This window comes from Charadrius vociferus, unplaced genomic scaffold, assembly GCF_000708025.1.
Source record: "Charadrius vociferus isolate BGI_N301 unplaced genomic scaffold, ASM70802v2 scaffold114, whole genome shotgun sequence".
Classification (NCBI taxonomy): domain Eukaryota; kingdom Metazoa; phylum Chordata; class Aves; order Charadriiformes; family Charadriidae; genus Charadrius; species Charadrius vociferus.
Window position 1 is genome coordinate 767,706 of NW_009647949.1, and position 18,792 is coordinate 786,497.

Below are 18,792 nucleotides of genomic sequence, written 5' to 3' on the forward strand. Positions count from 1 at the left end.
TAACATTTAAAAGTTGGAATCCTTCCTTTTCTGAAAACGCCACCACCTTCTGATTTTCAAAGAGCAGGAGGATGCTGCATATCACTTTTAACATGCATCTGGTGTTATCTGGAAGTGCCTGGTCCGCCAGCAACTTCAACTGTTCCTGCCTCACTGGGCAAAAGAGGTTTTGCATAGACATGGCGAGTTGGCTACTACTGTTTTATGTGCTAATTTTAGACGCTAGCAAGGAACAACTGGTCTGTAATGCATATACCCTAGATTGTGGACATCCCACTCTCAAATACTGTAGCTTGCACTCCCCAGTGTCTCACCGTGGCTTAAATTCATGTGTAAGAGGCAGATTTCAGGGCCCTTTTTTTCATTCGGTGTTTTGCACCTCCAGCGTATATGTTTCAAAGTTTGCAACAGCAAGGGCTGAATTTTACTATTGATGCAACTTCTCATGTATTTTATTTTAATGAAAGCTGCCTTTCTCATGTAAGCACCATATTCAGTAACTAGGGATTATCAAAAATACCAAATATCATGAGAAAACTAATAAAATGAAAAGAGACAATATTCATCACTTGTTCGACACTCCCACTATTGCTCTTGCCAGTGGATCTGGGCCAACAGTTTAGATAATGGAAAACATTTGCAAAGAGGTCTTCATGCATGAAGAACACTTCATTTTTCGTATAATGGAATCCAGCAATATTTTCCTGACTGTGTGGGGCAGTGCTTCTCCAGTGAGGTTTGCTCTGAGTGCTTGCACAACCTTATGTGACTGACAGAAGATCTGCTGGCTTATAAAACTACTGCAGTAGCCAAGTTAGTCCACTGCATTTTTTGCACAACAAGTATGAACAACTTTCAAACGGGGATTTTTTTTTTCTTAGGGATGTAATTTCCAGTCCCCTAAGAATAAAGGGGAGTATCAACCATTTAAAAAAGAAACCATTTTTTTTTTTCCTGGATTCCTTACAGAATACCTTTATAAACTCATCTTGCCAGATGAACTTTGACATGTGAAGAGCAATATTAAATCATCAGGTATACCGGGCGACAGTGAAAAGCTATATTTTTTAAGTAAGATTTAGAGACACATCAGTCAAAATGTAAATTGCTCTATGGAATAATTACTGGCTTAAGACTGGGCAGTATTTACATATCTTATACTTGAATCAAAGTGCAACCTGAGCTGTAAACTTCCTGTGTTTGGAGGCCTAACAAGAAAGTACAGTAGATTAACTGTAGGGACCAGGAAAAGCTTTGATCCACAGTTCAAGAGAAACGTAAAGCAAACAGGCACTACAGAGACCGCTAATGCATTTAAAGATTTTGTTGTTTCTGTTTCACTAACCATGTTAACTGTTATCAGGTGTCTAACACCATTAAGATGAGTGACAAAGGGGTGAGAATTCAGGTCAGATTAGGAAAAAGAAGAGGTTACAGACTACTTAGATAAATTGCATGTTTTCAAACAGGCTAGTTCAGGTTGAAATTTACCCTAAGGAAGCCAGAGAATTGTCTGAAGCGATCTTGATGTTGTTAGCGATGCCGCTGGACCCTCCTGAGCAGAGGCTGGCCTTCCGGAGGCTGTGAAAAGGCACACGGAGTGCCTCATTTTGGTGCCTTCCCTTTAGACAGCACTTTATTATCCGTCTTTCTGTCATAAACTTTAAAATGTCACCAGTAATTCCTTTGAAAGCTCTCAAATTTGAATTCCCCTTGGGTTTGATAGTCTGAAAGAGATTACATCTCTGGCAGACCAGAGAATTTTTGGTTTTGACAAGGCAGTAATTGCAATGACGCTCACGATAACGGTAAGAGAGAGAATAAATGTAACTTATTATCTTCCATGTGCATGCCCAAACGTATGTACATTCTGAACGTTAACAAAATGGTGTATTGCCAAGCAAGCAGAGGTTTAAAATACAAGACTCTTAAAGCATTACAGAATACAATAGTGTATAATTTACACCTGAGTTCTTAACACTTATTTGTCCTTTATATCATACGGTCTGTAATGGAAGAAATGAAGGAAACCTTTTCAACAGCTGCCTGTTGAACAACAGCCTGCCAAGCTAAGGTACTAACCTGCTTGCAAATCATTTGGCGTAGTTGCTAACTAATAAAAACATATAGAGTATTAATCAATACACATCATCCATTTCCCTTTAGAAATGCTGAGATGATAGAAATCCTTCAAAAATTACAAATAAATGTCTATTCCTGAAGTTAATGCATGAAAAGATAGGCACACAGATCATATGTCTTAATATAAAATGAATATTGCCCATTGAAAATTAGGATCTTATTTTTTCATAAAAACTTCAATAATAAAATCAGTGTTCCAGATACGGATATGCACTGATATACAGGATACAGAAAGTTTAGGTGATATGGTCTATAAAAAGTCATCATCTGTTTTTTTATCCTTATTCTTCTATGTTACATTCCCCAGTCAAAACTAGAAAGCTACTCTTTGTTGAGTAGCAACTTTTTGAAAAGTTGAGAGAATGTGTGTTGTTAGTACTGGCAATGTTGCCTTTGGTTGTGGAAAGAACCCCATCGTTGAGGATGGTCACAAATGGAATTAAACATCAGGGATATTCCTCAGCCACTGTAATGGTGGTTCAACATGCATGAGACAAAAAGGCCTTCAAGCAGCCAACCAACCAAATAAGAAATAAAACCCCCACAATGGTGGACAAAACAAGTAGTCTTACAGCTGGATGTCCCGATATGTTTACAAGTGTGGCATAGACATACCCATCAATGGTTTACATTACTTCATTTTGCCGAATAATAAAACAATGTCTTGTTCTGACAAGATGCTGGAAAGTGCTGTGGTGTCAGGTCAACCGGGCAATTATACACATATTTAAGGACAAAACTGTGGGTCACCTCAATTCAGCTATTTAGGCGAATACAATTAAACTCATGCTTAAATGCCATATCTTGCAAGGTTGTGTTCTAGTTATGTTAGAACAAGAAATAAGAGTCACTTGAGTACGTGGGGTAAAAATCTGAGCAAATCAGGTGGGAGCATCCATGGGCAATCTATCAGGGTTTGCAATAGGACGTTCGCCACTGCGCCCACGGCACAGCCGCTGCAGCCAGCTCACCTCCACTCAGCAACAATTCTGTGAAAGCTGATGTATTTTGCCACACAAAAGCTTAGTTATCTAATCTGATAGATGACAAATGTAGATTTCTCAGGGGGAAGCTAAGGAGACAGTGCCCTTCCCTGATCATACAGATACCCAGTAACACTGGTTCACGTGATGGCACAGCACCCATGTTGCATTGTTCTTTCTTCCTCCACTAATCTATGTGGCACCTTCATTTGGTCTGTTAATAATAACAATGTATTTTAGGTTAATAATTCATACATTAATAATTTAGTAAAATAATACTGACACTTTTGGCTATTTGTCTGCTTTGGGACAACACGCTATTTCTCCTGCTCGTTGATTACAGAATAGAGGTGACTAATGCCTGATGACAATCTGCAAAGCATGCAAGGCCAGGAGTAACTTGTGAAATCTGGGGGGTTTTGCAAATATTTTTAAGTCAAATTCTGTGAATACCAGGTAGTCCTACACACACACACACACACACATTAACTGTAAAGAGAAAACAAACTAAATAACTGTAGAGAGATTAGTTTTCTTCTCACAAATGTTGCCACATTTCTTCAGTAACAGCATACACATAAGCCTAAACTAGTAGTAACGGTGCAGTAGATTTTCTTAAAAAACCCAGCTTGTGCAGTGGTAAAACATTCAAGTAACAGCTTTCTTCCTTTTACATAAGCAATGCAGAAAGACTTATCTGAGTGCAAACAGCATGTCCCTATCTCACCCAGAGACAGCGCTATCTCTCTGCGCTTTGTGCCTCTCTTCCACGATGAGATTGTCAGCAGTAGTGTCAGTGAATCAAAAACAAGGGATGGGTTCTTAACTTTGATCAAAAATGAATTCAAGGACAAGATGAATACAAGCATCAAAAGATAACTTCCCATTCAGCTTGATCTGGAGCGATCTGGCTTTTCAGAGATGGAAGAGTTATACAGTAATCTACTTCCTTAACTGACTCTCAACAACCCATTACTTGAATGGTTTGAGCTATTGGTAATCTGTACACCAGATACCAATACACCGTTTTGCTCCTTCAGTGTTAGGTGAAGACAAATAACCCACCAAAAAACTCAAATAAAAAAACTGGCTGATCATAAGGCAAAGATGGTCCCATGCCAGTCTGCAGTCATTTTTGGCATTCACAAAAATCTGTCATCATTTAAGAGACGCTGGCAGGTTCTCAAAACACAACAAAATTTTGGATCCTCTAAACAAAACATAATCTCCTGGCCAATATATCATTACTTCAGTTATGGGAATCTCGTGTAACATAAATTCTCTTAACACCATCACAATATTTATGACCAATGGACTTAGAAAAAAGAAAGTGGTAGCTGACTAGATCAGATTTTGCCCCTGCTTTTCTGACAGCTCTGAAAAAAAGAAAGGAAGAAAATTTCCCCGTGACTCTTACCCCAGCTTTCCAAAATCTTTTTAGCTTTCATTATTTCTCTTACAATGAATCAACAAAAATCCTTTCCACTTTTGTCAGTTATTTGGCTCCCTATCCTGCACGTGGTTTTATTCACTGGATGTAACTCATACCTCCTGCAGGGAGTCAATCTTTGATGCACAGCCTCATTTCCCTAAAAATTAGGCTTATTGCCTCCCACAGTCTTGTCCTGTCCCAAGCAGAAAGTTCAAAAGCGATCAGCAAAGCAGTTGTCCCATGTCTCTTCGTGCTAGCCGCTACTTGAACTCAAAATATATCTAGATGATTTAATTTTATTTTTTGTCACTGTTGCCCCAGATGCCAAGAAGAGACTCCATTTTACATGCAAATGCCAAAACACTGAACTAAAATAGCAAAGCAGTGTAACTTTATTCATTAACTTTTTTTAAGGGAGGTGAAACAGTCAAGGGCAGCTTCAAAGCAAATGACTAGCTACAGCAAAATGCTCCATGCTTTGTTCAGTCACCTTTGGCATAAGTTGGTCCTTAAATACACCAAACTGCTGAGAAGCAAAATAAATGAAGAAGTAGGAAAGCCAAAGGACTGAGATAATAATTATAGCATGCTTTATATAGCTTTTAAATTTTCAGATACTGACATATTGCATTTTGATTTGCTAAAATGAGATTTTCTCCGGTGGAAAATGGTAGGTCAATCACATATATGTTTAAAGTGGGAAGGGTTATGAAAAACCTACTTTGCTACTGGATTTTTTTAATCAATTTTGATGGCTGTCAAGAAGTGGTACTGACTGCTGTGTTCTACTCGTTACCTGAGAGGTGAAAATGCCCTTAATGTAAGCAATTTTTCAGTTCGTACCAAAGACAGCAATCTGAGTAAGAACTCTCTTGTATGAATTACAAATATGCGTTGGCTCTGCAGAGCTGTAGTCTCTTGCACAGTAAGAGCAAATCTAAAACACATATTAGAGCCTGATACAAGGCTAACGAGGCACCAGCATGACTAGAGATGTTAGACCATATTTTCAGCTGAAGGAGGAAGCAGTGGTGACCATGTAACTGACTGAACACCTACCACTTATGTGGGTGAGGCTGCAGCCAGCAGTCCCTGATGCTGTGCAGCGCATATCTCCTCGCTACCTGTGTAGTCCACTCTTCAAGCACATTTTTCCTATCTTATTCTCTTAACTGACAGTGTGAAGTATTTTTAAAGAGCAGAACACACATCTTGTATATCTCTGTTACTCCAAGGAAGAAGTTAATTGCTTGTAATTCCATCATATTTTATTTGAAAATGTACTTCCCAACTGACTCATTTCTAGTGTATCAGCAATACTGATGTAATGCTCTTTAATGTGGATCTGTTTTCAATTCGGGACAGATCCAGGCTATTTTTTTTTTTTTTGCAGCCACATGGATAATCAAATCACTCTTAGCATGGTGTATAAAACAGAGGAATTGATTCCTGAGGCTTACTTAAGATTCCATCAAACTGTCAGTAAGTGTGCAGAAAAATTAAGGCTTACGTAACTAACCAATTTTAAAGAAAAAAGATGGGTTTTGCAATGTACCCTCTTAAGAAATAAACAAAATGTTAAGCTCTGCCATTAGGTGACAGCCACACTGTACATTTTATACATGTTCTAACCAGATGCTGTGACTCAGTTGTAGTGTAGTTGAAAGGCAACAGATTTCTGGAGCAGTTATACGGTCTTGCAACCCAATTCCCATTTTCAAAATCGATTTAAACACTGACTGCTTGAATTTTGAAAACCAGGAATGGAGCTCCAGAGGCACTGAAATCCTGTTCACCAGGATAACTGCTTTTAGTTTTCTCTCTAGCTTGAATAAAAGCCAATGACTCCAAAAGTCCCATTTATGAAAACTGAAAAGCATTAATAGATTTAAAAATGCCCTTGCAGTAATAAATACAGAAATACTGACATCATACTTCCACAAAAACATTCATGTGTACTTTCTGCCTTCCTCCTGTACAGGACTAGTCAGCATGCCTCATGGTAAAATATGTGGGGAAAAAAAAAGTTTTGTGAAAAATTATCAGAATTTCTGAAATGTTGCATAAGACTTTCTGACTTTTAAAAAGCAAAACAGACAAATTACTAATAACTGGTATACACTGATAAAAGCCACACTAAAAGGAATATAAAATTGAAGACGGGTCTGCTTATATTTCTCTAATATGTAAAAAAACAGCATTATAAAACTAGCCATTTGATCGACTTTCCATGTTTAAGAATAAAACAATGAATGTGTTTATTAGAGCAAGATTACATGAGCAATTGAAAAAGTGACCTGTTTGTTCTAAAATAATGAGCAACGTGCCACCCAGTTCTTTTTCTTAAAAAACCAAACACCTCAAAGCCCCCAAAACTCCCGAGTTAAAAAGGAATTCTGATCTCTTTACTTAAGACTGCGATTTTTGAAGCCCCATTCCCTCCGGAGCGCAGTCTCCAGCCTGGTGGCCCAAGCCAGGTCTCTGTGGATGGAGCCCTGCCCCAGCCAGCGCAGCCTCCTGGCTCTCCAGTGAAGGCAGGAGCAGGCGACACATGCGCTCACCATATGGCTTCAATGCATGCTCATTTTTCAGAGGTTCAGAGGGGAATGCAGAGCTTCCAGAAGGAAAGAGTTTGCACTTGTATCTTACATCTCACTGATGCACAGGACAAAGTTTGCTTCCTTCTTGAGAGAGCCTCCCCTGCACCAGAGCTGGCCTTAGCCTTAAATTTGCTATTTGTGAAGCCCTTCATTAGCGAAACGAGGATTTCTCTGGATAAAAGACGTATAAATAAAAAATCTTCTTATATTATTATTTGCTTGTGCAAATCCATGCTTGCATTTGTTCCCCAGGGCTGGATTATGGCTTTGAGGAACCCTGTCCCCAGACATTCACAGCCTACATCAAAGGAAACATGGACTTTGCAAAGTGCAAATTTTAATGTGGTCCAGCCACAAAAACCTCAGTGTTTATGCACTGCAACAAAAGAGAACGGTACTGGGCCAAAGACTGGAAAAGAAAGCAATTCCGATATCCACATTGTTACATTGTAGATTACTGTTATTCTGTAATTCACCTTTTTGAAAACACTGACTAGTGCCAGGTCTTGATGCCCCGACATCCGATTTTTCTACTTTGAAAGCTTTTTGCTTGCACTGGAATTTGCAGCTGGGAGGAACGGCCCATGAACTAAGTCCATGCGGCGAACTTTGGCATAAGGCAAAGGCAGGAACATCTGCTGCCATCATGAACAGCTTGTTGGCCGGGTTCAGCCGCAGAGGAGTGCCAAACAACTGATCTGCTTTCCCACCTCTCCAGTTTGGCTGGTAGACCCCATGTGAATTAATCTAAAACACTCAATACACTGAGCATAGCCTACTTGCTCTGGGAAGGATTGATCACAAAAGCATTATTTAGATCGATTCCCCCAAAAAGTAAAGATTAAAGGATCTGTCTTTGCATTCTGAGGACCACATTTCTCAAATCACAGCCACTTTCTCTGCCTTTTAACTTTAGCTTCACTGTTTTTTTTTTTTTAATACACTTTTGATTTTTTTTTTTTTTGTTCCTGTTAATTGTAGTCATTCTATCACTGAAAGCCAAATCCTACTTTCATTTGTGGAAATGGAAAACATTTTCTGATTTTCTGGCAATTTATAGGTATATCCTGTCCTAAATGTTTTTTCAGGCAGAAATTGGAACCATTTGGCTAACTCATAACTTAAATATGCAAAACACTCATGCATTCCTCAAACCGTCTTCAAATCATTTTTACTAAAACTGTAAAGATATTAGATTTAAATACACATATAGCATAGCTCAGGTGACTGAGTTGGCTGCATCACTAAGGAGGAGGATTGGAGAGTTTATCTTTTGGCTCAGTTAATGACTTACTGCATGGACCTCTGGAAAAAGCTGAACCATTGTGTCTCAGTTTTCCTATCCCCTATATGGTGGTCATAATATTTATCCCCCTACCTTGCTGAAGTATTTGGAGGAATACTTAATTAGCATACCCCTGTGCTGTGCTTTAGGTACCATACACAGAAAGGATGCTTAGCGTGTTTTACTCATCTGTATAAAAGACAAGTTTTATGGATGGAAATCTCAGAATGTTTTAAAAGAACCCTCAAACTAAAAAATCACCCATCAATATACTGAGAGACCAAAGGTGACACTGATACAGCCTGACCTGCCTGGCTAGCTAGCAGCCTTGCAGAAGAGCGCTGGGGGCTCCTGTTGGACATCAAGTTGAATGTGGGCCAGCGATGCACCCTTGGGAGACTAGCTGTATACCAGGTTGCGTGAGCACGATAATAATCAACAGGTCTAGGGAAAAGTTTTTTCTCTTTTCTCCAGCACCTGAAACCACATCCAAAGGACTGTGGCCAATTTGTCCTCCCAGCACAAGAGAAATACTGATAAACTGGAGAGAAATGCAGCAGAGACCAAAGAATCGTGAGGCTGGACCCAACCCAAACGCTGCCACGTTTGCTTACCCTGGCAAAGAGAAGGCAGAAGGGCAACCTAACCATAGTCTTCACCTACCAAAAGCAGGGCTGTAGAGATGATAGAGCCAAACTCTTCTCAGAGATGCATAACAACAGGAAAAGAGCCAACAGTCACAAACAGCAATAAGAGACATTCTGATCAGAACCAGGGACAAAATTCTTCAGAGCGAGAGTAGTTCAGCACTGGAAGGAGTGCCTGGGGACACAGCAGAATCAGCATCTCTGAAGACAGTCAAAAGTTGGCAGGACCCGATGTACCTTTGAAGTTAGCCCTGCTTCAAGCAGGCGGTGGGGACTAGATGGTCTCCATAAACTCCTTTCATCTTAAATTATTATGTGATTCTATAACTGATGACTAATAAGAGACATCATTAATGTTCCCATTATTTGCTCTCTCCTCTCTCTCTCTCTCCCACCCCCTCCTTTCCCTAAGGGGGACATTGGCTCACCAAGATGCACATAATTGTCTAAGAATATTCTGAAAAGTACACACTGTCCATGTAAGGTGTCAAGTATGAAACATTGGTGTTGGCAAAGAGCCAGATGCCAAAATACAAACTTCTAGAGCTCAGCTGGATTTTTCACTTGTCAGTTCTGTGTCATAATTGCTGTTTATCCACATTCTTCTTTGCTGACATGTATTTGCAGTCTTGCGGTCCCACTGATTTAGCTGGTCGTTTTGTGTCTGTAAGGAATTGTATAATTAAATATTTTGATTTAAGGCCTTCAAACACATTAATGTTACTTGCCAGTAAAGTTAAGCATTGGAAAGATGACATTTTCAGGGTATGTACTTATGCACTAGCTTTACAAGTTTAAATGAATCTAAGCATCTTTTAGGGCCAGTCCCCCCTGGCAAGTATATTTAAATTGAACATGATTCAGGAATAAGTCAGTAGAAAAAATTATATTCCAAAATCACAATGCCTAAGTTTTGGAAATTAGCTAAACACACTCTCCAAAGTATGAAAACTTGGTATGAAGATGATATTCTTACTTTGAAATAAGCTGTAGAAAGTTAACCAGGAATATTTTATTTGAAATAATTATTCCTTAATTATTACTGAGACATTAGTATTACCCAGAAAGACTGTGCAGACTATAAATGAAATTCAAGCAAAAAAAGCTAAAGTTAAATTATGAATAAGATAATAATAATGCTCTATTTTAGAACAATGCCCAATTTTAAAGGTTAATAGCATGCTTTGGTTCCACTTGGGGCAGATGGAGGAGGCTTCCTCCGTTGGACTCTCAAGACTTTTCAGGCATTTCCAGCTCTCCCATTCCAGCCTAGGAAGACACATGATGACTTTGGCATCTTACGATCGCTAGACAAATGCCATTGCACTGTTAACAAAGCACAGGATAGCCCCAGAAAAAAGTGAAAGTTAGACCTGTAGTAGTTATGTTGCTTTGAAGACATCCCAGTCTGATATTTTGTATTCAAGCTTCAGCTCAGGGGTAGACAAACTTTTACGGCCGAGTTATTAACTCCTGAAAATAGAGCTCTGTAATAGAAATGCTGACAGACGCTTTAGTACAGCAGTGCTATTGGGCACGGCTATAGTCATCAGCTTTAATGAGTGCTGTTAATATCACCTCAATCAAAATGGTTGCCCTGGGCTGACGTCTCGGGCTGTGCACAGGTGCTCTCAGCCAAAAATGTAATGAAGGTTATTACATTATCAATGAGGCACAGATGTACATCCCGTCTGAACTCAAGGTGGTGTTACTGCCAAGCAGGCACCTCTTTCAGCAGGTCCCAGCTCTGTTTATATCAATATGCTGTTCCAGCTCAGTGAACCCAAGCACAGCCTTCTGCTTCTGCGTGGCGTCGCCAGTGAGAGAAGGAGCGACTTTTAAGAATGCAAGAAGGATTTACCTCTGACATGCAGGTGGATCACAAAAAATGATCGCAAACAACACCGACCCTGGATTGGTTTGTGATAGCCTTTGAACTTGGAATTAATGCATTTGGATCTGGACGGCATCAGCATTTCAGAGCAGTTCCTCCTTTTCACCAAGCACAGTCACAATATTGGCTTGAGGGGAAACACACTCTCACATCTGTGTTCCCTCTTCTTTGTCTTGTCTGAAATCCGACATACTTTTCGTTGGATTTGCATGCTTCCCAAGCCATGCTTCATATTTTGCTCATTAGTGCTCATGTTCACTTACTTCACTATATAAATCACACAAGCAAGTCACATTTCTTTTCTATTTTTTTAAAGCATCTCTTGCTTTTGTAGTAAATATACATGAAATTTGCAGGCACATCCTGAGTAATGGGATGTATACTGCCAGATGTGGATACTAGAATGTGTTACGTTTCTACTGAGATAACACCTGGGCATTCAGAAGCCAATTTGAAATGAGCCATAACCTCCTCTGAAGCCATCCTTCTTCCTTTGCCCTCCCAGGACCCCAGACTGAGGGACGCAGTACTGAAGAAGGGCTGATGTAAATGAGAAATGGCATCTCATCAGAACAAAGAGCATATTTACTTTAGCAGAGGAGGACAACTGCTCACAGATCTCAACTGGCACAGTGATGTTACTGTGCTCCCCAGAAGCATATGTTACACCTGGAAGGACTGACGCATAGGTAAAGGAGCCAAGCAGACATCACAAATTTCAAAGACTGAGTGTGGGGGTGTGGGGGTGTATGTGTGTGTGTATGTGCGTGCATATACATACCATATACATACACAGGAAAGACACAGAGCTGGTCAAGGAAGGCAGTATTGCCCAGGCATCTTTAATGTAATTCTTGATGGATTTTGCCTGGAGGATGATAAATGTGCTGCCTTCTCTCTAGCCTTCCTCTTCATCTTTGTCCACTTCAGACTTTACTAACCAATGCAATCAAAATGCTGCTATTCATGGTTTCACCACTGTCCCTGCGTAACTTAAGGGACAGACAAAGATGAACCCTTTCCACCAGACTGCATCTGTGGTCCCTAGCATTCGTCCAACATAACTGACAGGTTGAATGAGCTCTGTGCCGAAACCCCTGGTACTGTATTGTGCAGGTGATACCGGTGATTGCCTGGCATTAAAATCTGTGCTCTGGAACCATGCTGGAAGCTGAGTCACCGCAACAAGAGGAAGACATGGAGCTAAACAGTGGAGGCAATCAGAGCAGAGCACAGGCTGCAGCGTGACAGCTAAAGGTAGAGATAGGTACCCTGGAGAGAGAGGTAGTTGTTAAGACATGACTGGATCATTCCGCTCTGCTCCTCGACACTGCAGGTGCAAAGTAAGCTCTGGTTCCCAAATATCCCCCAACACAATAGTTGGAAGGGATCTGACAAGACAACCTGGAAATGCAGCAAGAAAAAAAATCAATGAGTTTGATGGTTTGAGCTTTAAAACAGAACTGCTTTAGGAAATTACATTCCTTAAAAAATACCAGCCTTGTTCTTGTAAAGGATTAGATGACTGGATAAGCAAAGCTGTATTTAGGAGAGCAATACTAAAACTGGACGGAAACAAGATGGGAGCTATTGCTCCAGCCAAGCAGCAGCACTGCCACAGAGCACTGTTTTCAAATCAGGAGATGCGGGCTAGGGCTGTTTTATTTCTAGCAAGGGGAAAGCTGCACTCTCTCATGCCTCCCTAGACAAATGCCTAAATGGAGAAATGTTATATGAATGGAGATGCTCTTGTTCTGCATTTCTCAGCAGCAAGTATAGAGTAATCTAGTTTCAATTTATTCTGGCTACCCTAGGGTGCTCCCGTATTCTTGTTATCATCCAAGTGGAAAGAAGTCAATCTGTCTTAACATGCACAGACCTCCCTTCTGCCAGCAGGCACTCTATGTACACAGGCTACCAGCCTTAGGCCTTGCCTCTGTGAGGATGTACACACAGATCCTGATCTAACCCTGAAAACAGTTCGCCATAGGACTTTAACATTCTTGACCCATTAATACATTTCAAGCAAGACTTCATAGCAGACAGATAGCAAAAACCTACTGCAAGTGACTCAGTTATATCCTAGAGGAAACTTATGTTGAGAGTAATTGCTACAAAGGAAACGTTCAGCTATCACGGTCTGAGTAACTTTCAACCTGGGGCTGCAGTGATAAGGGCAGACCTTTACTTCTGGTGCTTCTCAGCTGCCACTTTTCTTTGCTCTCCGGTCTTTTGACCGCCACAAATCCCACACAGTATCCCAGGTGGTGGCCAGCAAAAGGTGCGACAGCACAGTCTGGTTCAGGAGGAAAGTCGTCAAAATTTGCTGAAGCTCCTTTTCCCTAATCATTACATACATATGAAACAGGGAGCTGCAAACTTCATCTATAGCAAATGCAGACAAGCACTTTAAAACAACAGTAGCAGCAGCAGCGGTTACAGCTCCCTCCCCACCCCAATATAATAGATTGCTTAGCAGGAAATTAGATTGTGATTTCCTTAAATGAAATATAATAGCCTGATTAGCAAACAATGCTCGGTTTAAAAATGAGGGGTTTCCGGCTCAATTTTCTTCAGTAATAATGAATGCTGTAAGATGATGATAGCACATAGTAATGTGAAGGAAAGCAAAATTCCTGATGTTGCACAAGGAAGCATTTGCTGAGGGGAGGGGCAGGAGGTGGGCTGACTCTCCTCGAACTTCTACATTTTTATTTCCTTTCACCTCTCATGTGCACGTCTTCCTCTAATAGTTTAAAAATAAAGGATGCAATCTGTATTCCAGACAGATCGCATGAATAATTTTCTCTTATCACAGCCCAGCCACAACTGTCCTTGGGTAGCTAAAACGAAACTGCAGGAATCGCTCCAGCTCCCAGCTGGAGGAAGCATTAGGTTTACAAATACTTTTTAGCATTTTAAACTCAACTGCACTACAGCCTCTCTTTTGCACTAAGACATTGAAATGAAGCAGTATCTTCATCTGTATGTTAAAATAAGACAAAAGACACCACATTGCTCAAGAATTCAGATCTGTACTGTCACACAGTAGACCAATTTCTATGAGTATCCCGCTGGCAACAGGAATCTCTTTCTTGTGCTAACCCATCTGCTTCTTAAATGATGTGCTTTTGCTGGCAGCCCAGGTGTGTCCCTGGGGACTTGTCAACAGCAAAGTGTCCCCCCCCACCCTGTGTGGGACCTGAAATGCAGAATGCTGCTGGATCCTCCTTTTACACCCCCCTGCAGCTCCTCAGGATCTGTGACGCTAAACTCACCGATGTGGGTGTGCTCCAGCATTTTACTGGGAACAGAAAGCGTTGCTCCTGGACATAGGGAATGGAAGGAAAGTCTTGCTGCCCTCAAGCCTCCCCCAGGAGTGGGGACTGCCCTCACCTGCCCAGAAGGAACAGCCAGGTTGGCATCGGTAGCGCCATCCCACTTTGGGAGTAGAGGAAGGCAAAAGAAGAGGCAGAGAGAGGGAGAGAAATGCGTAATTAACTGATTTTTTAGTTTTGTGAGTGCCATGATGATACTGGCAACTCCTAGTTTTGATGCTGTCTACCAACTAAGTCATGATACTGCCATGATATGGATGTGTGTGTGCCAAACAACTGTCAGACTTTCCCACTTGGGTAGTCCATAACAGTTCATTAGGAGACAGCTTCTCATGGGTGCCCTGGACCTGACAGCTGCCAAAGAGACAAAGGTTGTTGTCAGTCCTAAAAGAAACAGCAATGACTTTCAGCTGTGTCAACTAAAACTGGTAACTTTCCTGTTACTGTGAAAATACTTGTATTCTCTATGTAGCTATATCAATAGTGGCTGAGAAACAGCTTTTTTCCTAAACTGTGGTCCAGAAAGGAATCAAGAGTAATACTAGCCATCATATTTGATTAGTTACAAGTTGATGCTATGTTTATTTGTGCTAGGGAAAAAACAGAAAAGGAAAGAGCAAGACAGAAAGAAAGACTGACATCCGTGAAAATTTGAGAGACGGCTATCACGAAATCTAACACCCCAAAGAGGGAGGACAGGCATATCTACACACAAACTACCTACTTAAGGCACTAACATTTTGCCTTACATTTCCTTGCCAATTTCTGGGATCTTCCAGTTACATTTTCCTTTAAAAATATATGTATTTCTCCTACCCCACTGGTGTCTGAAAGACCTGTATAATCCAAGAACTAACAACCATTTCAACAGGGCTATGTCATAAAACATGAGGCCATTTACTCTATGGAAGAGTGGTCTGAATTATCTGGCAACTGTTTCAGTTGCTGGGAGTTAACACTGTATTAATCCCATGGAAAAAAAAAAAAAAGTTTAATTATGTATTAGCTATCCAAGAAGATCTGTAATTCTTTGTCATTTTTGATGGATTGTGGCCGAAACAAATTTACCTTTTCTCATTCTCACAAATCTTTTTTTTAGTGCTGTTGATAATGCCACTCTTCTTTCTATCACTTTGGCCGATATTTGGGGGTTGTGTTTGATTCCTTCCCCCTTAGACACATCCAAATCATCTCCAAGACATGAGACATCTCTTCAGCATCTTAAAAATCCACCCTTTCGTCTCCATCCTTCGAGTGCAATGCTTTGCTCCAACTCTTACACGTATCCCATTTTGATTACTGTAGCCTCCATTCCTCCTTTCTGGCTTCCCGTGCACACAAAGGCATACAAATCAAAGTGCTGCCACATAAACATGTGTTTCTTGCCTAGAAGTTTGATCACCTCTTTTCCTTCCTCTCCCCGATCCCTTTCTTAGTTTCACCACTGGCTTCCCTCCAAAATCATAACAGATGTCAGCACCTTCCAAGTTCAATGTAATTCTGAGTCCTTTAAATTTATCTTCCCGTTGTTAAGCTTCATCTTAACCTGTTATCCCCCACCCCTTTCCTCCAGTTCTCCCCAGCCCTCCTGCCTGCCAGGCTTTCAAAGTTTCTTTGTCTTTTGCCCCATATCACCTCTTCTGTCAAATTTCCCCAAAAGCCTTGCTTTACCTGAACCTGGCAGATACACTTGTGACACACTGCATATGAAAATACATTGATTTCTAAGCAGCACAAGGTAATATTATTTCTTTTTGCCTTACCAGTTGTCCAAGCTGCCATCCGCAAGTGCTACACAGTGCCAAGTATACAGCTGGCACTCCTGCAAATACTTAACAGCAGCAACCCGGGCACAACACTGAAAACTGATTAAATGACATGCTAGGGGATACAGCAAACACAGCTATCTTTAAAATGATGTCAAATTTTGTGTGAAGCAAGCAAGCTGGAAGAAATGAATAGAAGAAAATTAATTTCATATGCATTTAGCTACAGGAACTTTGGTTTCATAGTCTTTATATTTTTATGAAGAATTGCTGTTTCTTTTTCTAAAGAGTATGAATATCATCTCTACCTCCTCTGTTTATCTAGCAAAATTACTGCGCATATCACAGCAATTAATTTTTCTTCCATGTCGTAACCACTCTTCTTCAGGTACCTGTTCCCCTTTACGCTCCAATAAAATCAATGCTAAAGCCACCGTCTCAAGAGAGTCCCTCTGGATTTACAGCACTGCAAGTGTTAACACAACCTCAACTCTTACAGGAATGAGAGAATATATCTATGACTCAGAATACCTACCCAATACTTTATTTAACAATTCACATTAATCTGCTGCAAGTCCAACTCAGAAGTTGCCTGTTTACATTAGTACACACATGAGTATATCCATGTGTGTGGACATTCGGACTTCAGCCTCTCTGCCAGACTCCTATATGGAGTCTGCTGCTTCCATCGGTGAGTAATCATTAGGAGTCAGCCCTATACCAGACTAATTTTCGACTCCCCCTTCCAAAGGCATTATAGAAAGAACTTCAGGCATTGTAGTAAAGAAAACCCCACACTTCTTATTTTTATAGCTGTTTAGGGTCCCAAAGGGGCAAACTAGTGAGATTTGCTAAATGATCTATCTATTCTCCTAACTGTTAGTGGACACTTCCAAAACTCCCACTAAATAGCCACCTTCAGGTGAAGAAGCTTAAGGTACCCGAGATTCAAAAATCTGAGCCCATGTGAGAATATCACATCACTTCCATCCTTCTCTCAACATAGCTTTTCAAATCCTGTTAAACAATGTGATTTAATACCGAAGAGCCGTCCACTCTTAAGACCACTGAGAGCCTGCACAAGGTACCTTCCTTTACTCCAGCAAACAAAAAATTCAAGGGTAGTTCTTCAGCCCCCGATTGTGGCAAGAGATGAGTTAAACGCCATTTGTGTTGCCAAAGGGGAGAAATTGCATCAATCCCCCAGATTTAAAACCTCAGGAGCTTTCAGCATTTCCTCTCTTAAGCATGAGGCAGCTGTTTCTCCTGGGAAGGTTTCTGGAAGACATCTGAGATGAATGCTGGAGGCTGGAATGTGGGATGGACGAAGGAACACCAGGACAAGACTTCCACTCTCCGGCAATACCCCCAGCTCTCCATTTAACAGCTTTCACAGCCCTGCCAGCTGCTCAGCCTCAGCCCTTCTACACCACCACCCCCCAGCAAATTGGGAATAACAGTTAATCCTCCTGTCAAGGGGTAGAGCTCTTCAGTGTGCACCTTCCTCCAGGGGCCGATGGGCAAACAGAGGGCGGCAGGAGGCCAGCCTTGGCAGGAGCCTTCTCTCTGACACATCCTCACATGGTCACCCACGGCAAAGCAACCACCCAAGGCCTCCCTTAAAAATGCAGAGGGGATTTTTTCAGTGAACTCAGGACACCCAATTCAGAAGGTTCAGGCGTACAGTTTATATGCAGGGACGTGCATCCCTGCGTGCACGCGAAACACAGCCACACTGTTAAAAAGCCATAGCACACATTCTCAGGCACGTTTAGATTTGGGATTCTTTTAAAACATATCTAGAATCACTTAGAAGGATAAAAGACAGAACTGGTGAATTGGGATTAAAATAGGGTGTTTTATTATAACAGAATGCCTCGCGCTCTGAGCAGATACTACTGGCAAAAGAGGGCTGTAAAAGGGAAGTATGTGCTTTATGGTGGTGCTATGTAGCTGTAGGTCATTTAGTTTCTGGGGAAAAAAAGAAAACCTATGAAAGGATATGACTACATGACTGGAAAATACAGTATTTAAAACAACAGGAGCAACTGCTTGTGAACTGGCATCCTAAAATGCGACTCAAACACTCGCTGCCCAGTTCCACAAGCGAGGAGTTTGCTCAGCTCTGCAGCAGCTTCCGCGGGTAGGCAGCACCACTCCTCCTCTGATCCACCGCTAGAGGGGAACGGGCTAAAGAGAGACACGGATTGTTAAAGCAGATCACGCTGTGGCAAATAATAAAAAGCCCCGAGCCAATTTTTCTTTTTTTTCTTTTTTCTCTCTCTTTTTTTATTTTTTTTTATACAGGTGGGAAATAAGGAATCTCTCCTACCTTTTTGTTCCTTTTAATTTTCTTTTTTTTTGTTTTGTTTTTAAGCATCACGTGGTGATAACAGTAGGGTTTTATTTATGTGGCACACTGATAGTCTAGAGTGGTCCAAAGAACAAGTCTCCCTTACCCCCCTTTCTTCATGCAAGGAATCTGATGTCAACTGCTGCCAGACACCTATCCGAGAATTGAATGTTTAGGGTTGATTTTGGTTGGTAAAACTCTGTAATTAAAGCTAGGTTTCACATTTTTTTTCCCTCCTGCAAAGCAAAGCCATCTTCTACATCCAAACTGATGGGTTGTGCTGGCAGAAGGATGGGGGGAAGATCCAAAGAGCCCACTGGAGGCACGAAGATGGGAATGTGTGTACAAAAGT